The sequence below is a fragment of the Spermophilus citellus genome (genome assembly GCF_964194105.1).
Source record: "Spermophilus citellus genome assembly, chromosome: 12".
NCBI classification, from domain to species: Eukaryota; Metazoa; Chordata; class Mammalia; order Rodentia; family Sciuridae; genus Spermophilus; species Spermophilus citellus.
Window position 1 is genome coordinate 25090886 of NC_138198.1, and position 14977 is coordinate 25105862.

The window sequence follows — 14977 nt, forward strand, 5'->3', positions numbered from 1 at the left end:
ATTACCTGAAAGTATCATCCAGTTTGGGTGAAAAAATATTGGCTGAGATTTCTGGAGATTCGTAATTTTTGGAAGCTTGGCAACCCCTTTCCATGAAAGTGTTTCTCGCCAGTCAGTGCTTAGGGCGACATCAAGAGGAAACAAACCATAGAGAGAGAACGTGAAACTACTTTACTGTGTCAAGTTTCAAGAAGCTAGCACAAACCGTGTTGGATTTAGAGTTCCAAATACATGTATCAATATAGGAGAAAACACAGTGATACCTAAAAATTCAAACTGTTACTGGAAATGAACGCTTCAACATAGAAGAACGAAATTTGGGGAACCAAGTCGCCTTAGTGTACTGATCATTACCTGAAAGTATCATCCAGTTTGGGTGAAAAAATATTTGCTGAGATTTCTGGAGATTCGTAATTTTTGGAAGCTTGGCAACCCCTTTCCATGAAAGTGTTTCTCGCCAGTCAGTGCTTAGGGCTACATCAAGAGGAAACAAACCGTAGAGAGAGAACGTGAAACTATTTTACTGTGTCAAGTTTCAAGAAGCTAGCACAAACCGTGTTGGATTTAGAGTTCCAAATACATGTATCAATATGGGAGAAAACAGAGTGATACCTACAAATTCAAACTGTTACTGGAAATGAACGCTTCAACATAGAAGAACGAAATTTGGGGAACCAAGTCGCCTTAGTGTACTGATCATTACCTGAAAGTATCATCCAGTTTGGGTGAAAAAATATTGGCTGAGATTTCTGGAGATTCGTAATTTTTGGAAGCTGGGCAACCCCTTTCCATGAAAATGTTTCTCGCCAGTCACTGCTTAGGGCTACATCAAGAGGAAACAAAACATAGAGATAGAACGTGAAACTACTTTACTCTGTCAAGTTTCAAGAAGCTAGCACAAACCGTGTTGGATTTAGAGTTCCAAATACATGTATCAATATAGGAGAAAACAGAGTGAAACCTAAAAATTCAAACTGTTACTGGAAATGAACGCTTCAACATAGAAGAACGAAATTTGGGGAACCAAGTCGCCTTAGTGTACTGATCATTACCTGAAAGTATCATCCAGTTTGGGTGAAAAAATATTTGCTGAGATTTCTGGAGATTCGTAATTTTTGGAAGCTTGGAAACCCCTTTCCATGAAAGTGTTTCTCGCCAGTCAGTGCTTAGGGCTACATCAAGAGGAAACAAACCATAGAGATAGAACTTGAAACTACTTTACTGTGTCAAGTTTCAAGGAGCTAGCACAAACCGTGTTGGATTTAGAGTTCCAAATACATGTATCAATATAGGAGAAAACAGAGTGATACCTAAAAATTCAAACTGTTACTGGAAATGAACGCTTCAACATAGAAGAACAAAATTTGGGGAACCAAGTCGCCTTAGTGTACTGATCATTACCCGAAAGTATCATCCAGTTTGGGTGAAAAAATATTTGCTGAGATTTCTGGAGATTCGTAATTTTTGGAAGCTTGGCAACCCCTTTCCATGAAAGTGTTTCTCGCCAGTCAGTGCTTAGGGCTACATCAAGAGGAAACAAACCTTAGAGAGAGAGAACGTGAAACTATTTTACTGTGTCAAGTTTCAAGAAGCTAGCACAAACCGTGTTGGATTTAGAGTTCCAAATACATGTATCAATATAGGAGAAAACAGAGTGAAACCTAAAAATTCAAACTGTTACTGGAAATGAACGCTTCAACATAGAAGAACGAAATTTGGGTAACCAAGTCGCCTTAGTGTACTGATCATTACCTGAAAGTATCATCCAGTTTGGGTGAAAAAATATTGGCTGAGATTTCTGGAGATTCGTAATTTTTGGAAGCTGGGCAACCCCTTTCCATGAAAGTGTTTCTCGCCAGTCACTGCTTAGGGCTACGTCAAGAGGAAACAAAACATAGAGATAGAACGTGAAACTACTTTACTCTGTCAAGTTTCAAGAAGCTAGCACAAACCGTGTTGGATTTAGAGTTCCAAATACATGTATCAATATAGGAGAAAACAGAGTGAAACCTAAAAATTCAAACTGTTACTGGAAATGAACGCTTCAACATAGAAGAATGAAATTTGGGGAACCAAGTCGCCTTAGTGTACTGATCATTAGCTGAAAGTATCATCCAGTTTGGGTGAAAAAATATTTGCTGAGATTTCTGGAGATTCGTAATTTTTGGAAGCTTGGCAACCCCTTTCCATGAAAGTGTTTCTCGCCAGTCAGTGCTTAGGGCTACATCAAGAGGAAACAAACCATAGAGATAGAACGTGAAACTACTTTACTGTGTCAAGTTTCAAGAAGCTAGCACAAACCGTGTTGGATTTAGAGTTCCAAATACATGTATCAATATAGGAGTAAACAGAGTGAAACCTAAAATTTCAAACTGTTACTGGAAATGAACGCTTCAACATAGAAGAACGAAATTTGGGGAACCAAGTCGCCTTAGTGTACTGATCATTACCTGAAAGTATCATCCAGTTTGGGTGAAAAAATATTTGCTGAGATTTCTGGAGATTCGTAATTTTTGGAAGCTTGGAAACCCCTTTCCATGAAAGTGTTTCTTGCCAGTCAGTGCTTAGGGCTACATCAAGAGGAAACAAACCGTAGAGAGAGAACGTGAAACTCTTTTACTGTGTCAAGTTTCAAGAAGCTAGCACAAACCGTGTTGGATTTAGAGTTCCAAATACATGTATCAATATAGGAGAAAACAGAGTGAAACCTAAAAATTCAAACTGTTACTGGAAATGAACGCTTCAACATAGAAGAACGAAATTTGGGGAACCAAGTCGCCTTAGTGTACTGATCATTACCTGAAAGTATCATCCAGTTTGGGTGAAAAAATATTGGCTGAGATTTCTGGAGATTCATAATTTTTGGAAGCTGGGCAACCCGTTTCCATGAAAGTGTTTCTCGCCAGTCACTGCTTAGGGCTACATCAAGAGGAAACAAAACATAGAGATAGAACGTGAAACTACTTTACTCTGTCAAGTTTCAAGAAGCTAGCACAAACCGTGTTGGATTTAGAGTTCCAAATACATGTATCAATATGGGAGAAAACAGAGTGAAACCTAAAAATTCAAACTGTTACTGGAAATGAACGCTTCAACATAGAAGAACGAAATTTGGGGAACCAAGTCGCCTTAGTGTACTGATCATTACCTGAAAGTATCATCCAGTTTGGGTGAAAAAATATTGGCTGAGATTTCTGGAGATTCGTAATTTTTGGAAGCTGTGCAACCCCTTTCCATGAAAGTGTTTCTCGCCAGTCACTGCTTAGGGCTACATCAAGAGGAAACAAAACATAGAGATAGAACGTGAAACTACTTTACTCTGTCAAGTTTCAAGAAGCTAGCACAAACCGTATTGGATTTAGAGTTCCAAATACATGTATCAATATAGGAGAAAACAGAGTGAAACCTAAAAATTCAAACTGTTACTGGAAATGAACGCTTCACCATAGAAGAACGAAATTTGGGGAACCAAGTCGCCTTAGTGTACTGATCATTACCTGAAAGTATCATCCAGTTTGGGTGAAAAAATATTTGCTGAGATTTCTGGAGATTCGTAATTTTTGGAAGCTTGGCAACCCCTTTCCATGAAAGTGTTTCTTGCCAGTCAGTGCTTAGGGCTACATCAAGAGGAAACAAACCGTAGAGAGAGAACGTGAAACTATTTTACTGTGTCAAGTTTCAAGAAGCTAGCACAAACCGTGTTGGATTTAGAGTTCCAAATACATGTATCAATATAGGAGAAAACAGAGTGAAACCTAAAAATTCAAACTGTTACTGGAAATGAACGCTTCAACATAGAAGAACGAAATTTGGGGAACCAAGTCGCCTTAGTGTACTGATCATTACCTGAAAGTATCATCCAGTTTGGGTGAAAAAATATTGGCTGAGATTTCTGGAGATTCGTAATTTTTGGAAGCTGGGCAACCCCTTTCCATGAAAGTGTTTCTCGCCAGTCACTGCTTAGGGCTACATCAAGAGGAAACAAAACATAGAGATAGAACGTGAAACTACTTTACTCTGTCAAGTTTCAAGAAGCTAGCACAAACCGTGTTGGATTTAGAGTTCCAAATACATGTATCAATATAGGAGAAAACAGAGTGAAACCTAAAAATTCAAACTGTTACTGGAAATGAACGCTTCAACATAGAAGAACGAAATTTGGGGAACCAAGTCGCCTTAGTGTACTGATCATTACCTGAAAGTATCATCCAGTTTGGGTGAAAAAATATTGGCTGAGATTTCTGGAGATTCGTAATTTTTGGAAGCTTGGCAACCCCTTTCCATGAAAGTGTTTCTCGCCAGTCAGTGCTTAGGGCTACATCAAGAGGAAACAAACCATAAAGATAGAACGTGAAACTACTTTACTGTGTCAAGTTTCAAGAAGCTAGCACAAACCGTGTTGGATTTAGAGTTCCAAATACATGTATCAATATAGGAGACAACAGAGTGAAACCTAAAATTTCAAACTGTTACTGGAAATGAACGCTTCAACATAGAAGAACGAAATTTGGGGAACCAAGTTGCCTTAGTGTACTGATCATTACCTGAAAGTATCATCCAGTTTGGGTGAAAAAATATTTGCTGAGATTTCTGGAGTTTCGTAATATTTGGAAGCTTGGCAACCACTTTCCATGAAAGTCTTTCTCACCAGTCACTGCTTAGGGCTACACCAAGAAGAAACAGAACATAGAGATAGAACGTGAAACTACTTTACTGTGTCAAGTTTCAAGAAGCTAGCACAAACCGTGTTGGATTTAGAGTTCCAAATACATGTATCAATATAGGAGAAAACAGAGTGATACCTAAAAATTCAAACTGTTACTGGAAATGAACGCTTCAACATAGAAGAATGAAATTTGGGGAACCAAGTCGCCTTAGTGTACTGATCATTACCTGAAAGTATCATCCAGTTTGGGTGAAAAAATATTTGCTGAGATTTCTGGAGATTCGTAATTTTTGGAAGCTGGGCAACCCCTTTCCATGAAAGTGTTTCTCGCCAGTCACTGCTTAGGGCTACATCAAGAGGAAACAAAACATAGAGATAGAACGTGAAACTACTTTACTCTGTCAAGTTTCAAGAAGCTAGCACAAACCGTGTTGGATTTAGAGTTCCAAATACATGTATCAATATGGGAGAAAACAGAGTGAAACCTAAAAATTCAAACTGTTACTGGAAATGAACGCTTCAACATAGAAGAACGAAATTTGGGGAACCAAGTCGCCTTAGTGTACTGATCATTACCTGAAAGTATCATCCAGTTTGGGTGAAAAAATATTGGCTGACATTTCTGGAGATTCGTAATTTTTGGAAGCTGGGCAACCCCTTTCTATGAAAGTGTTTCTCGCCAGTCAGTGCTTAGGGCTACATCAAGAGGAAACAAAACATAGAGATAGAACGTGAAACTACTTTACTCTGTCAAGTTTCAAGAAGCTAGCACAAACCGTGTTGGATTTAGAGTTCCAAATACATGTATCACTATAGGAGAAAACAGAGTGAAACCTAAAAATTCAAACTGTTACTGGAAATGAACGCTTCAACATAGAAGAACGAAATTTGGGGAACCAAGTCGCCTTAGTGTACTGATCATTACCTGAAAGTATCATCCAGTTTGGGTGAAAAAATATTTGCTGAGATTTCTGGAGATTCGTAATTTTTGGAAGCTTGGCAACCCCTTTCCATGAAAGTGTTTCTCGCCAGTCAGTGCTTAGGGCTACATCAAGAGGAAACAAACCATAGTGATAGAACGTGAAACTACTTTACTGTGTCACGTTTCAAGAAGCTAGCACAAACCGTGTTGGATTTAGAGTTCCAAATACATGTATCAATATAGGAAAAAACAGAGTGATACCTAAAAATTCAAACTGTTACTGGAAATGAACGCTTCAACATAGAAGAACGAAATTTGGGGAACCAAGTCACCTTAGTGTACTGATCATTACCTGAAAGTATCATCCAGATTGGGTGAAAAAATATTTGCTGAGATTTCTGGAGATTCGTAATTTTTGGAAGCTTGGCAACCCCTTTCCATGAAAGTGTTTCTCGCCAGTCAGTGCTTAGGGCTACATCAAGAGGAAACAAACCATGGAGATAGACGTGAAACTACTTTACTGTGTCAAGTTTCAAGAAGCTAGCACAAACCGTGTTGGATTTAGAGTTCCAAATACATGTATCAATATAGGAGAAAACAGAGTGAAACCTAAAAATTCAAACTGTTACTGGAAATGAACGCTTCAACATAGAAGAACGAAATTTGGGGAACCAAGTCGCCTTAGTGTACTGATCATTACCTGAAAGTATCATCCAGATTGGGTGAAAAAATATTTGCTGAGATTTCTGGAGATTCGTAATTTTTGGAAGCTTGGCAACCCCTTTCCATGAAAGTGTTTCTCGCCAGTCAGTGCTTAGGGCTACATCAAGAGGAAACAAACCGTAGAGAGAGAACGTGAAACTATTTTACTGTGTCAAGTTTCAAGAAGCTAGCACAAACCGTGTTGGATTTAGAGTTCCAAATACATGTATCAATATAGGAGAAAACAGAGGGAAACCTAAAAATTCAAACTGTTACTGGAAATGAACGCTTCAACATAGAAGAACGAAATTTGGGGAACCAAGTCGCCTTAGTGTACTGATCATTACCTCAAAGTATCATCCAGTTTGGGTGAAAAAATATTTGCTGAGATTTCTGGAGTTTCGTAATATTTGGAAGCTTGGAAACCCCTTTCCATGAAAGTGTTTCTCGCCAGTCAGTGCTTAGGGCTACATCAAGAGGAAACAAACCATAGAGATAGAACGTGAAACTACTTTACTGTGTCAAGTTTCAAGAAGCTAGCACAAACCGTGTTGGATTTAGAGTTCCAAATACATGTATCAATATAGGAGAAAACAGAGTGATACCTAAAAATTCAAACTGTTACTGGAAATGAACGCTTCAACATAGAAGAACGAAATTTGGGGAACCAAGTCGCCTTAGTGTACTGATCATTACCTGAAAGTATCATCCAGTTTGGGTGAAAAAATATTTGCTGAGATTTCTGGAGATTCGTAATTTTTGGAAGCTTGGCAACCCCTTTCCATGAAAGTGTTTCTCGCCAGTCAGTGCTTAGGGCTACATCAAGAGGAAACAAACCATGGAGATAGAACGTGAAACTACTTTACTGTGTCAAGTTTCAAGAAGCTAGCACAAACCGTGTTGGATTTAGAGTTCCAAATACATGTATCAATATAGGAGAAAACAGAGTGAAACCTAAAAATTCAAACTGTTACTGGAAATGAACGCTTCAACATAGAAGAACGAAATTTGGGGAACCAAGTCGCCTTAGTGTACTGATCATTACCTGAAAGTATCATCCAGTTTGGGTGAAAAAATATTGGCTGAGATTTCTGGAGATTCGTAATTTTTGGAAGCTGGGCAACCCCTTTCCATGAAAGTGTTTCTCGCCAGTCACTGCTTAGGGCTACATCAAGAGGAAACAAACCATGGAGATAGAACGTGAAACTACTTTACTGTGTCAAGTTTCAAGAAGCTAGCACAAACCGTGTTGGATTTAGAGTTCCAAATACATGTATCAATATAGGAGAAAACAGAGTGAAACCTAAAAATTCAAACTGTTACTGGAAATGAACGCTTCAACATAGAAGAACGAAATTTGGGGAACCAAGTCGCCTTAGTGTACTGATCATTACCTGAAAGTATCATCCAGTTTGGGTGAAAAAATATTTGCTGAGATTTCTGGAGATTCGTAATTTTTGGAAGCTTGGCAACCCTTTCCATGAAAGTGTTTCTCGCCAGTCAGTGCTTAGGGCTACATCAAGAGGAAACAAACCGTAGAGAGAGAACGTGAAACTATTTTACTGTGTCAAGTTTCAAGAAGCTAGCACAAACCGTGTTGGATTTAGAGTTCCAAATACATGTATCAATATGGGAGAAAACAGAGTGAAACCTAAAAATTCAAACTGTTACTGGAAATGAACGCTTCAACATAGAATAACGAAATTTGGGGAACCAAGTCGCCTTAGTGTACTGATCATTACCTGAAAGTATCATCCAGTTTGGGTGAAAAAATATTTGCTGAGATTTCTGGAGATTCGTAATTTTTGGAAGCTTGGCAACCCCTTTCCATGAAAGTGTTTCTCGCCAGTCAGTGCTTAGGGCTACATCAAGAGGAAACAAACCATGGAGATAGAACGTGAAACTACTTTACTGTGTCAAGTTTCAAGAAGCTAGCACAAACCGTGTTGGATTTAGAGTTCCAAATACATGTATCAATATAGGAGAAAACAGAGGGAAACCTAAAAATTCAAACTGTTACTGGAAATGAACGCTTCAACATAGAAGAACGAAATTTGGGGAACCAAGTCGCCTTAGTGTACTGATCATTACCTGAAAGTATCATCCAGTTTGGGTGAAAAAATATTTGCTGAGATTTCTGGAGATTCGTAATTTTTGGAAGCTGGGCAACCCCTTTCCATGAAAGTGTTTCTCGCCAGTCAGTGCTTAGGGCTACATCAAGAGGAAACAAACCGTAGAGAGAGAACGTGAAACTATTTTACTGTGTCAAGTTTCAAGAAGCTAGCACAAACCGTGTTGGATTTAGAGTTCCAAATACATGTATCAATATAGGAGAAAACAGAGTGAAACCTAAAAATTCAAACTGTTACTGGAAATGAACGCTTCAACATAGAAGAACGAAATTTGGGGAACCAAGTCGCCTTAGTGTACTGATCATTACCTGAAAGTATCATCCAGTTTGGGTGAAAAAATATTTGCTGAGATTTCTGGAGATTCGTAATTTTTGGAAGCTTGGCAACCCCTTTCCATGAAAGTGTTTCTCGCCAGTCAGTGCTTAGGGCTACATCAAGAGGAAACAAACCGTAGAGAGAGAACGTGAAACTATTTTACTGTGTCAAGTTTCAAGAAGCTAGCACAAACCGTGTTGGATTTAGAGTTCCAAATACATGTATCAATATAGGAGAAAACAGAGTGAAACCTAAAAATTCAAACTGTTACTGGAAATGAACGCTTCAACATAGAAGAACGAAATTTGGGGAACCAAGTCGCCTTAGTGTACTGATCATTACCTGAAAATATCATCCAGTTTGGGTGAAAAAATATTTGCTGAGATTTCTGGAGTTTCGTAATATTTGGAAGCTTGGCAACCCCTTTCCATGAAAGTCTTTCTCACCAGTCACTGCTTAGGGCTACACCAAGAAGAAACAGAACATAGAGATAGAACGTGAAACTACTTTACTGTGTCAAGTTTCAAGAAGCTAGCACAAACCGTGTTGGATTTAGAGTTCCAAATACATGTATCAATATAGGAGAAAACAGAGTGATACCTAAAAATTCAAACTGTTACTGGAAATGAACGCTTCAACATAGAAGAATGAAATTTGGGGAACCAAGTCGCCTTAGTGTACTGATCATTACCTGAAAGTATCATCCAGTTTGGGTGAAAAAATATTTGCTGAGATTTCTGGAGATTCGTAATTTTTGGAAGCTGGGCAACCCCTTTCCATGAAAGTGTTTCTCGCCAGTCACTGCTTAGGGCTACATCAAGAGGAAACAAAACATAGAGATAGAACGTGAAACTACTTTACTGTGTCAAGTTTCAAGAAGCTAGCACAAACCGTGTTGGATTTAGAGTTCCAAATACATGTATCAATATAGGAGAAAACAGAGTGAAACCTAAAAATTCAAACTGTTACTGGAAATGAACGCTTCAACATAGAAGAACGAAATTTGGGGAACCAAGTCGCCTTAGTGTACTGATCATTACCTGAAAGTATCATCCAGTTTGGGTGAAAAAATATTTGCTGAGATTTCTGGAGATTCGTAATTTTTGGAAGCTTGGAAACCCCTTTCCATGAAAGTGTTTCTCGCCAGTCAGTGCTTAGGGCTACATCAAGAGGAAACAAACCGTAGAGAGAGAACGTGAAACTATTTTACTGTGTCAAGTTTCAAGAAGCTAGCACAAACCGTGTTGGATTTAGAGTTCCAAATACATGTATCAATATAGGAGAAAACAGAGTGAAACCTAAAAATTCAAACTGTTACTGGAAATGAACGCTTCAACATAGAAGAACGAAATTTGGGGAACCAAGTCGCCTTAGTGTACTGATCATTACCTGAAAGTATCATCCAGTTTGGGTGAAAAAATATTTGCTGAGATTTCTGGAGATTCGTAATTTTTGGAAGCTTGGCAACCCCTTTCCATGAAAGTGTTTCTCGCCAGTCAGTGCTTAGGGCTACATCAAGAGGAAACAAACCATAGGGATAGAACGTGAAACTACTTTACTCTGTCAAGTTTCAAGAAGCTAGCACAAACCGTGTTGGATTTAGAGTTCCAAATACATGTATCAATATAGGAGAAAACAGAGTGATACCTAAAAATTCAAACTGTTACTGGAAATGAACGCTTCAACATAGAAGAACGAAATTTGGGGAACCAAGTCGCCTTAGTGTACTGATCATTACCTGAAAGTATCATCCAGTTTGGGTGAAAAAATATTGGCTGAGATTTCTGGAGATTCGTAATTTTTGGAAGCTGGGCAACCCCTTTCCATGAAAGTGTTTCTCGCCAGTCACTGCTTAGGGCTACATCAAGAGGAAACAAAACATAGAGATAGAACGTGAAACTACTTTACTCTGTCAAGTTTCAAGAAGCTAGCACAAACCGTGTTGGATTTAGAGTTCCAAATACATGTATCAATATAGGAGAAAACAGAGTGAAACCTAAAAATTCAAACTGTTACTGGAAATGAACGCTTCAACATAGAAGAACGAAATTTGGGGAACCAAGTCGCCTTAGTGTACTGATCATTACCTGAAAGTATCATCCAGTTTGGGTGAAAAAATATTTGCTGAGATTTCTGGAGATTCGTAATTTTTGGAAGCTTGGCAACCCCTTTCCATGAAAGTGTTTCTCGCCAGTCAGTGCTTAGGGCTACATCAAGAGGAAACAAACCGTAGAGAGAGAACGTGAAACTATTTTACTGTGTCAAGTTTCAAGAAGCTAGCACAAACCGTGTTGGATTTAGAGTTCCAAATACATGTATCAATATAGGAGAAAACAGAGTGAAACCTAAAAATTCAAACTGTTACTGGAAATGAACGCTTCAACATAGAAGAACGAAATTTGGGGAACCAAGTCGCCTTAGTGTACTGATCATTACCTGAAAGTATCATCCAGTTTGGGTGAAAAAATATTTGCTGAGATTTCTGGAGATTCGTAATTTTTGGAAGCTTGGCAACCCCTTTCCATGAAAGTGTTTCTCGCCAGTCAGTGCTTAGGGCTACATCAAGAGGAAACAAACCATAGAGATAGAACGTGAAACTACTTTACTGTGTCAAGTTTCAAGAAGCTAGCACAAACCGTGTTGGATTTAGAGTTCCAAATACATGTATCAATATAGGAGAAAACAGAGTGATACCTAAAAATTCAAACTGTTACTGGAAATGAACGCTTCAACATAGAATAACGAAATTTGGGGAACCAAGTCGCCTTAGTGTACTGATCATTACCTGAAAGTATCATCCAGTTTGGGTGAAAAAATATTGGCTGAGATTTCTGGAGATTCGTAATTTTTGGAAGCTGGGCAACCCCTTTCCATGAAAGAGTTTCTCGCCAGTCACTGCTTAGGGCTACATCAAGAGGAAACAAAACATAGAGATAGAACGTGAAACTACTTTACTCTGTCAAGTTTCAAGAAGCTAGCACAAACCGTGTTGGATTTAGAGTTCCAAATACATGTATCAATATAGGAGAAAACAGAGTGAAACCTAAAAATTCAAACTGTTACTGGAAATGAACGCTTCAACATAGAAGAATGAAATTTGGGGAACCAAGTCGCCTTAGTGTACTGATCATTACCTGAAAGTATCATCCAGTTTGGGTGAAAAAATATTTGCTGAGATTTCTGGAGATTCGTAATTTTTGGAAGCTTGGCAACCCCTTTCCATGAAAGTGTTTCTCGCCAGTCAGTGCTTAGGGCTACATCAAGAGGAAACAAACCATAGAGATAGAACGTGAAACTACTTTACTGTGTCAAGTTTCAAGAAGCTAGCGCAAACCGTGTTGGATTTAGAGTTCCAAATACATGTATCAATATAGGAGTAAACAGAGTGAAACCTAAAATTTCAAACTGTTACTGGAAATGAACGCTTCAACATAGAAGAACGAAATTTGGGGAACCAAGTCGCCTTAGTGTACTGATCATTACCTGAAAGTATCATCCAGTTTGGGTGAAAAAATATTTGCTGAGATTTCTGGAGATTCGTAATTTTTGGAAGCTTGGCAACCCCTTTCCATGAAAGTGTTTCTCGCCAGTCAGTGCTTAGGGCTACATCAAGAGGAAACAAACCATAGAGATAGAACGTGAAACTACTTTACTGTGTCAAGTTTCAAGAAGCTAGCACAAACCGTGTTGGATTTAGAGTTCCAAATACATGTATCAATATAGGAGAAAACAGAGTGAAACCTAAAAATTCAAACTGTTACTGGAAATGAACGCTTCAACATAGAAGAACGAAATTTGGGGAACCAAGTCGCCTTAGTGTACTGATCATTACCTGAAAGTATCATCCAGTTTGGGTGAAAAAATATTTGCTGAGATTTCTGGAGATTCGTAATTTTTGGAAGCTTGGCAACCCCTTTCCATGAAAGTGTTTCTCGCCAGTCAGTGCTTAGGGCTACATCAAGAGGAAACAAACCATAGAGATAGAACGTGAAACTACTTTACTCTGTCAAGTTTCAAGAAGCTAGCACAAACCGTGTTGGATTTAGAGTTCCAAATACATGTATCAATATAGGAGAAAACAGAGTGATACCTAAAAATTCAAACTGTTACTGGAAATGAACGCTTCAACATAGAAGAACGAAATTTGGGGAACCAAGTCGCCTTAGTGTACTGATCATTACCTGAAAGTATCATCCAGTTTGGGTGAAAAAATATTGGCTGAGATTTCTGGAGATTCGTAATTTTTGGAAGCTGGGCAACCCCTTTCCATGAAAGTGTTTCTCGCCAGTCAGTGCTTAGGGCTACATCAAGAGGAAACAAACCGTAGAGAGAGAACGTGAAACTATTTTACTGTGTCAAGTTTCAAGAAGCTAGCACAAACCGTGTTGGATTTAGAGTTCCAAATACATGTATCAATATAGGAGAAAACAGAGTGAAACCTAAAAATTCAAACTGTTACTGGAAATGAACGCTTCAACATAGAAGAACGAAATTTGGGGAACCAAGTCGCCTTAGTGTACTGATCATTACCTGAAAGTATCATCCAGTTTGGGTGAAAAAATATTTGCTGAGATTTCTGGAGATTCGTAATTTTTGGAAGCTTGGCAACCCCTTTCCATGAAAGTGTTTCTCGCCAGTCAGTGCTTAGGGCTACATCAAGAGGAAACAAACCATAGAGATAGAACGTGAAACTACTTTACTGTGTCAAGTTTCAAGAAGCTAGCACAAACCGTGTTGGATTTAGAGTTCCAAATACATGTATCAATATAGGAGAAAACAGAGTGAAACCTAAAATTTCAAACTGTTACTGGAAATGAACGCTTCAACATAGAAGAACGAAATTTGGGGAACCAAGTCGCCTTAGTGTACTGATCATTACCTGAAAATATCATCCAGTTTGGGTGAAAAAATATTTGCTGAGATTTCTGGAGTTTCGTAATATTTGGAAGCTTGGCAACCCCTTTCCATGAAAGTGTTTCTCACCAGTCACTGCTTAGGGCTACACCAAGAAGAAACAGAACATAGAGATAGAACGTGAAACTACTTTACTGTGTCAAGTTTCAAGAAGCTAGCACAAACCGTGTTGGATTTAGAGTTCCAAATACATGTATCAATATAGGAGAAAACAGAGTGATACCTAAAAATTCAAACTGTTACTGGAAATGAACGCTTCAACATAGAAGAATGAAATTTGGGGAACCAAGTCGCCTTAGTGTACTGATCATTACCTGAAAGTATCATCCAGTTTGGGTGAAAAAATATTTGCTGAGATTTCTGGAGATTCGTAATTTTTGGAAGCTGGGCAACCCCTTTCCATGAAAGTGTTTCTCGCCAGTCACTGCTTAGGGCTACATCAAGAGGAAACAAAACATAGAGATAGAACGTGAAACTACTTTACTCTGTCAAGTTTCAAGAAGCTAGCACAAACCGTGTTGGATTTAGAGTTCCAAATACATGTATCAATATAGGAGAAAACAGAGTGAAACCTAAAAATTCAAACTGTTACTGGAAATGAACGCTTCAACATAGAAGAACGAAATTTGGGGAACCAAGTCGCCTTAGTGTACTGATCATTACCTGAAAGTATCATCCAGTTTGGGTGAAAAAATATTGGCTGAGATTTCTGGAGATTCGTAATTTTTGGAAGCTTGGAAACCCCTTTCCATGAAAGTGTTTCTCGCCAGTCAGTGCTTAGGGCTACATCAAGAGGAAACAAACCGTAGAGAGAGAACGTGAAACTATTTTACTGTGTCAAGTTTCAAGAAGCTAGCACAAACCGTGTTGGATTTAGAGTTCCAAATACATGTATCAATATAGGAGAAAACAGAGTGAAACCTAAAAATTCAAACTGTTACTGGAAATGAACGCTTCAACATAGAAGAACGAAATTTGGGGAACCAAGTCGCCTTAGTGTACTGATCATTACCTGAAAGTATCATCCAGTTTGGGTGAAAAAATATTGGCTGAGATTTCTGGAGATTCGTAATTTTTGGCAGCTGGGCAACCCATTTCCATGAAAGTGTTTCTCGCCAGTCACTGCTTAGGGCTACATCAAGAGGAAACAAAACATAGAGATAGAACGTGAAACTACTTTACTCTGTCAAGTTTCAAGAAGCTAGCACAAACCGTGTTGGATTTAGAGTTCCAAATACATGTATCAATATAGGAGAAAACAGAGTGAAACCTAAAAATTCAAACTGTTATTGGAAATGAACGCTTCAACATAGAAGAACGAAATTT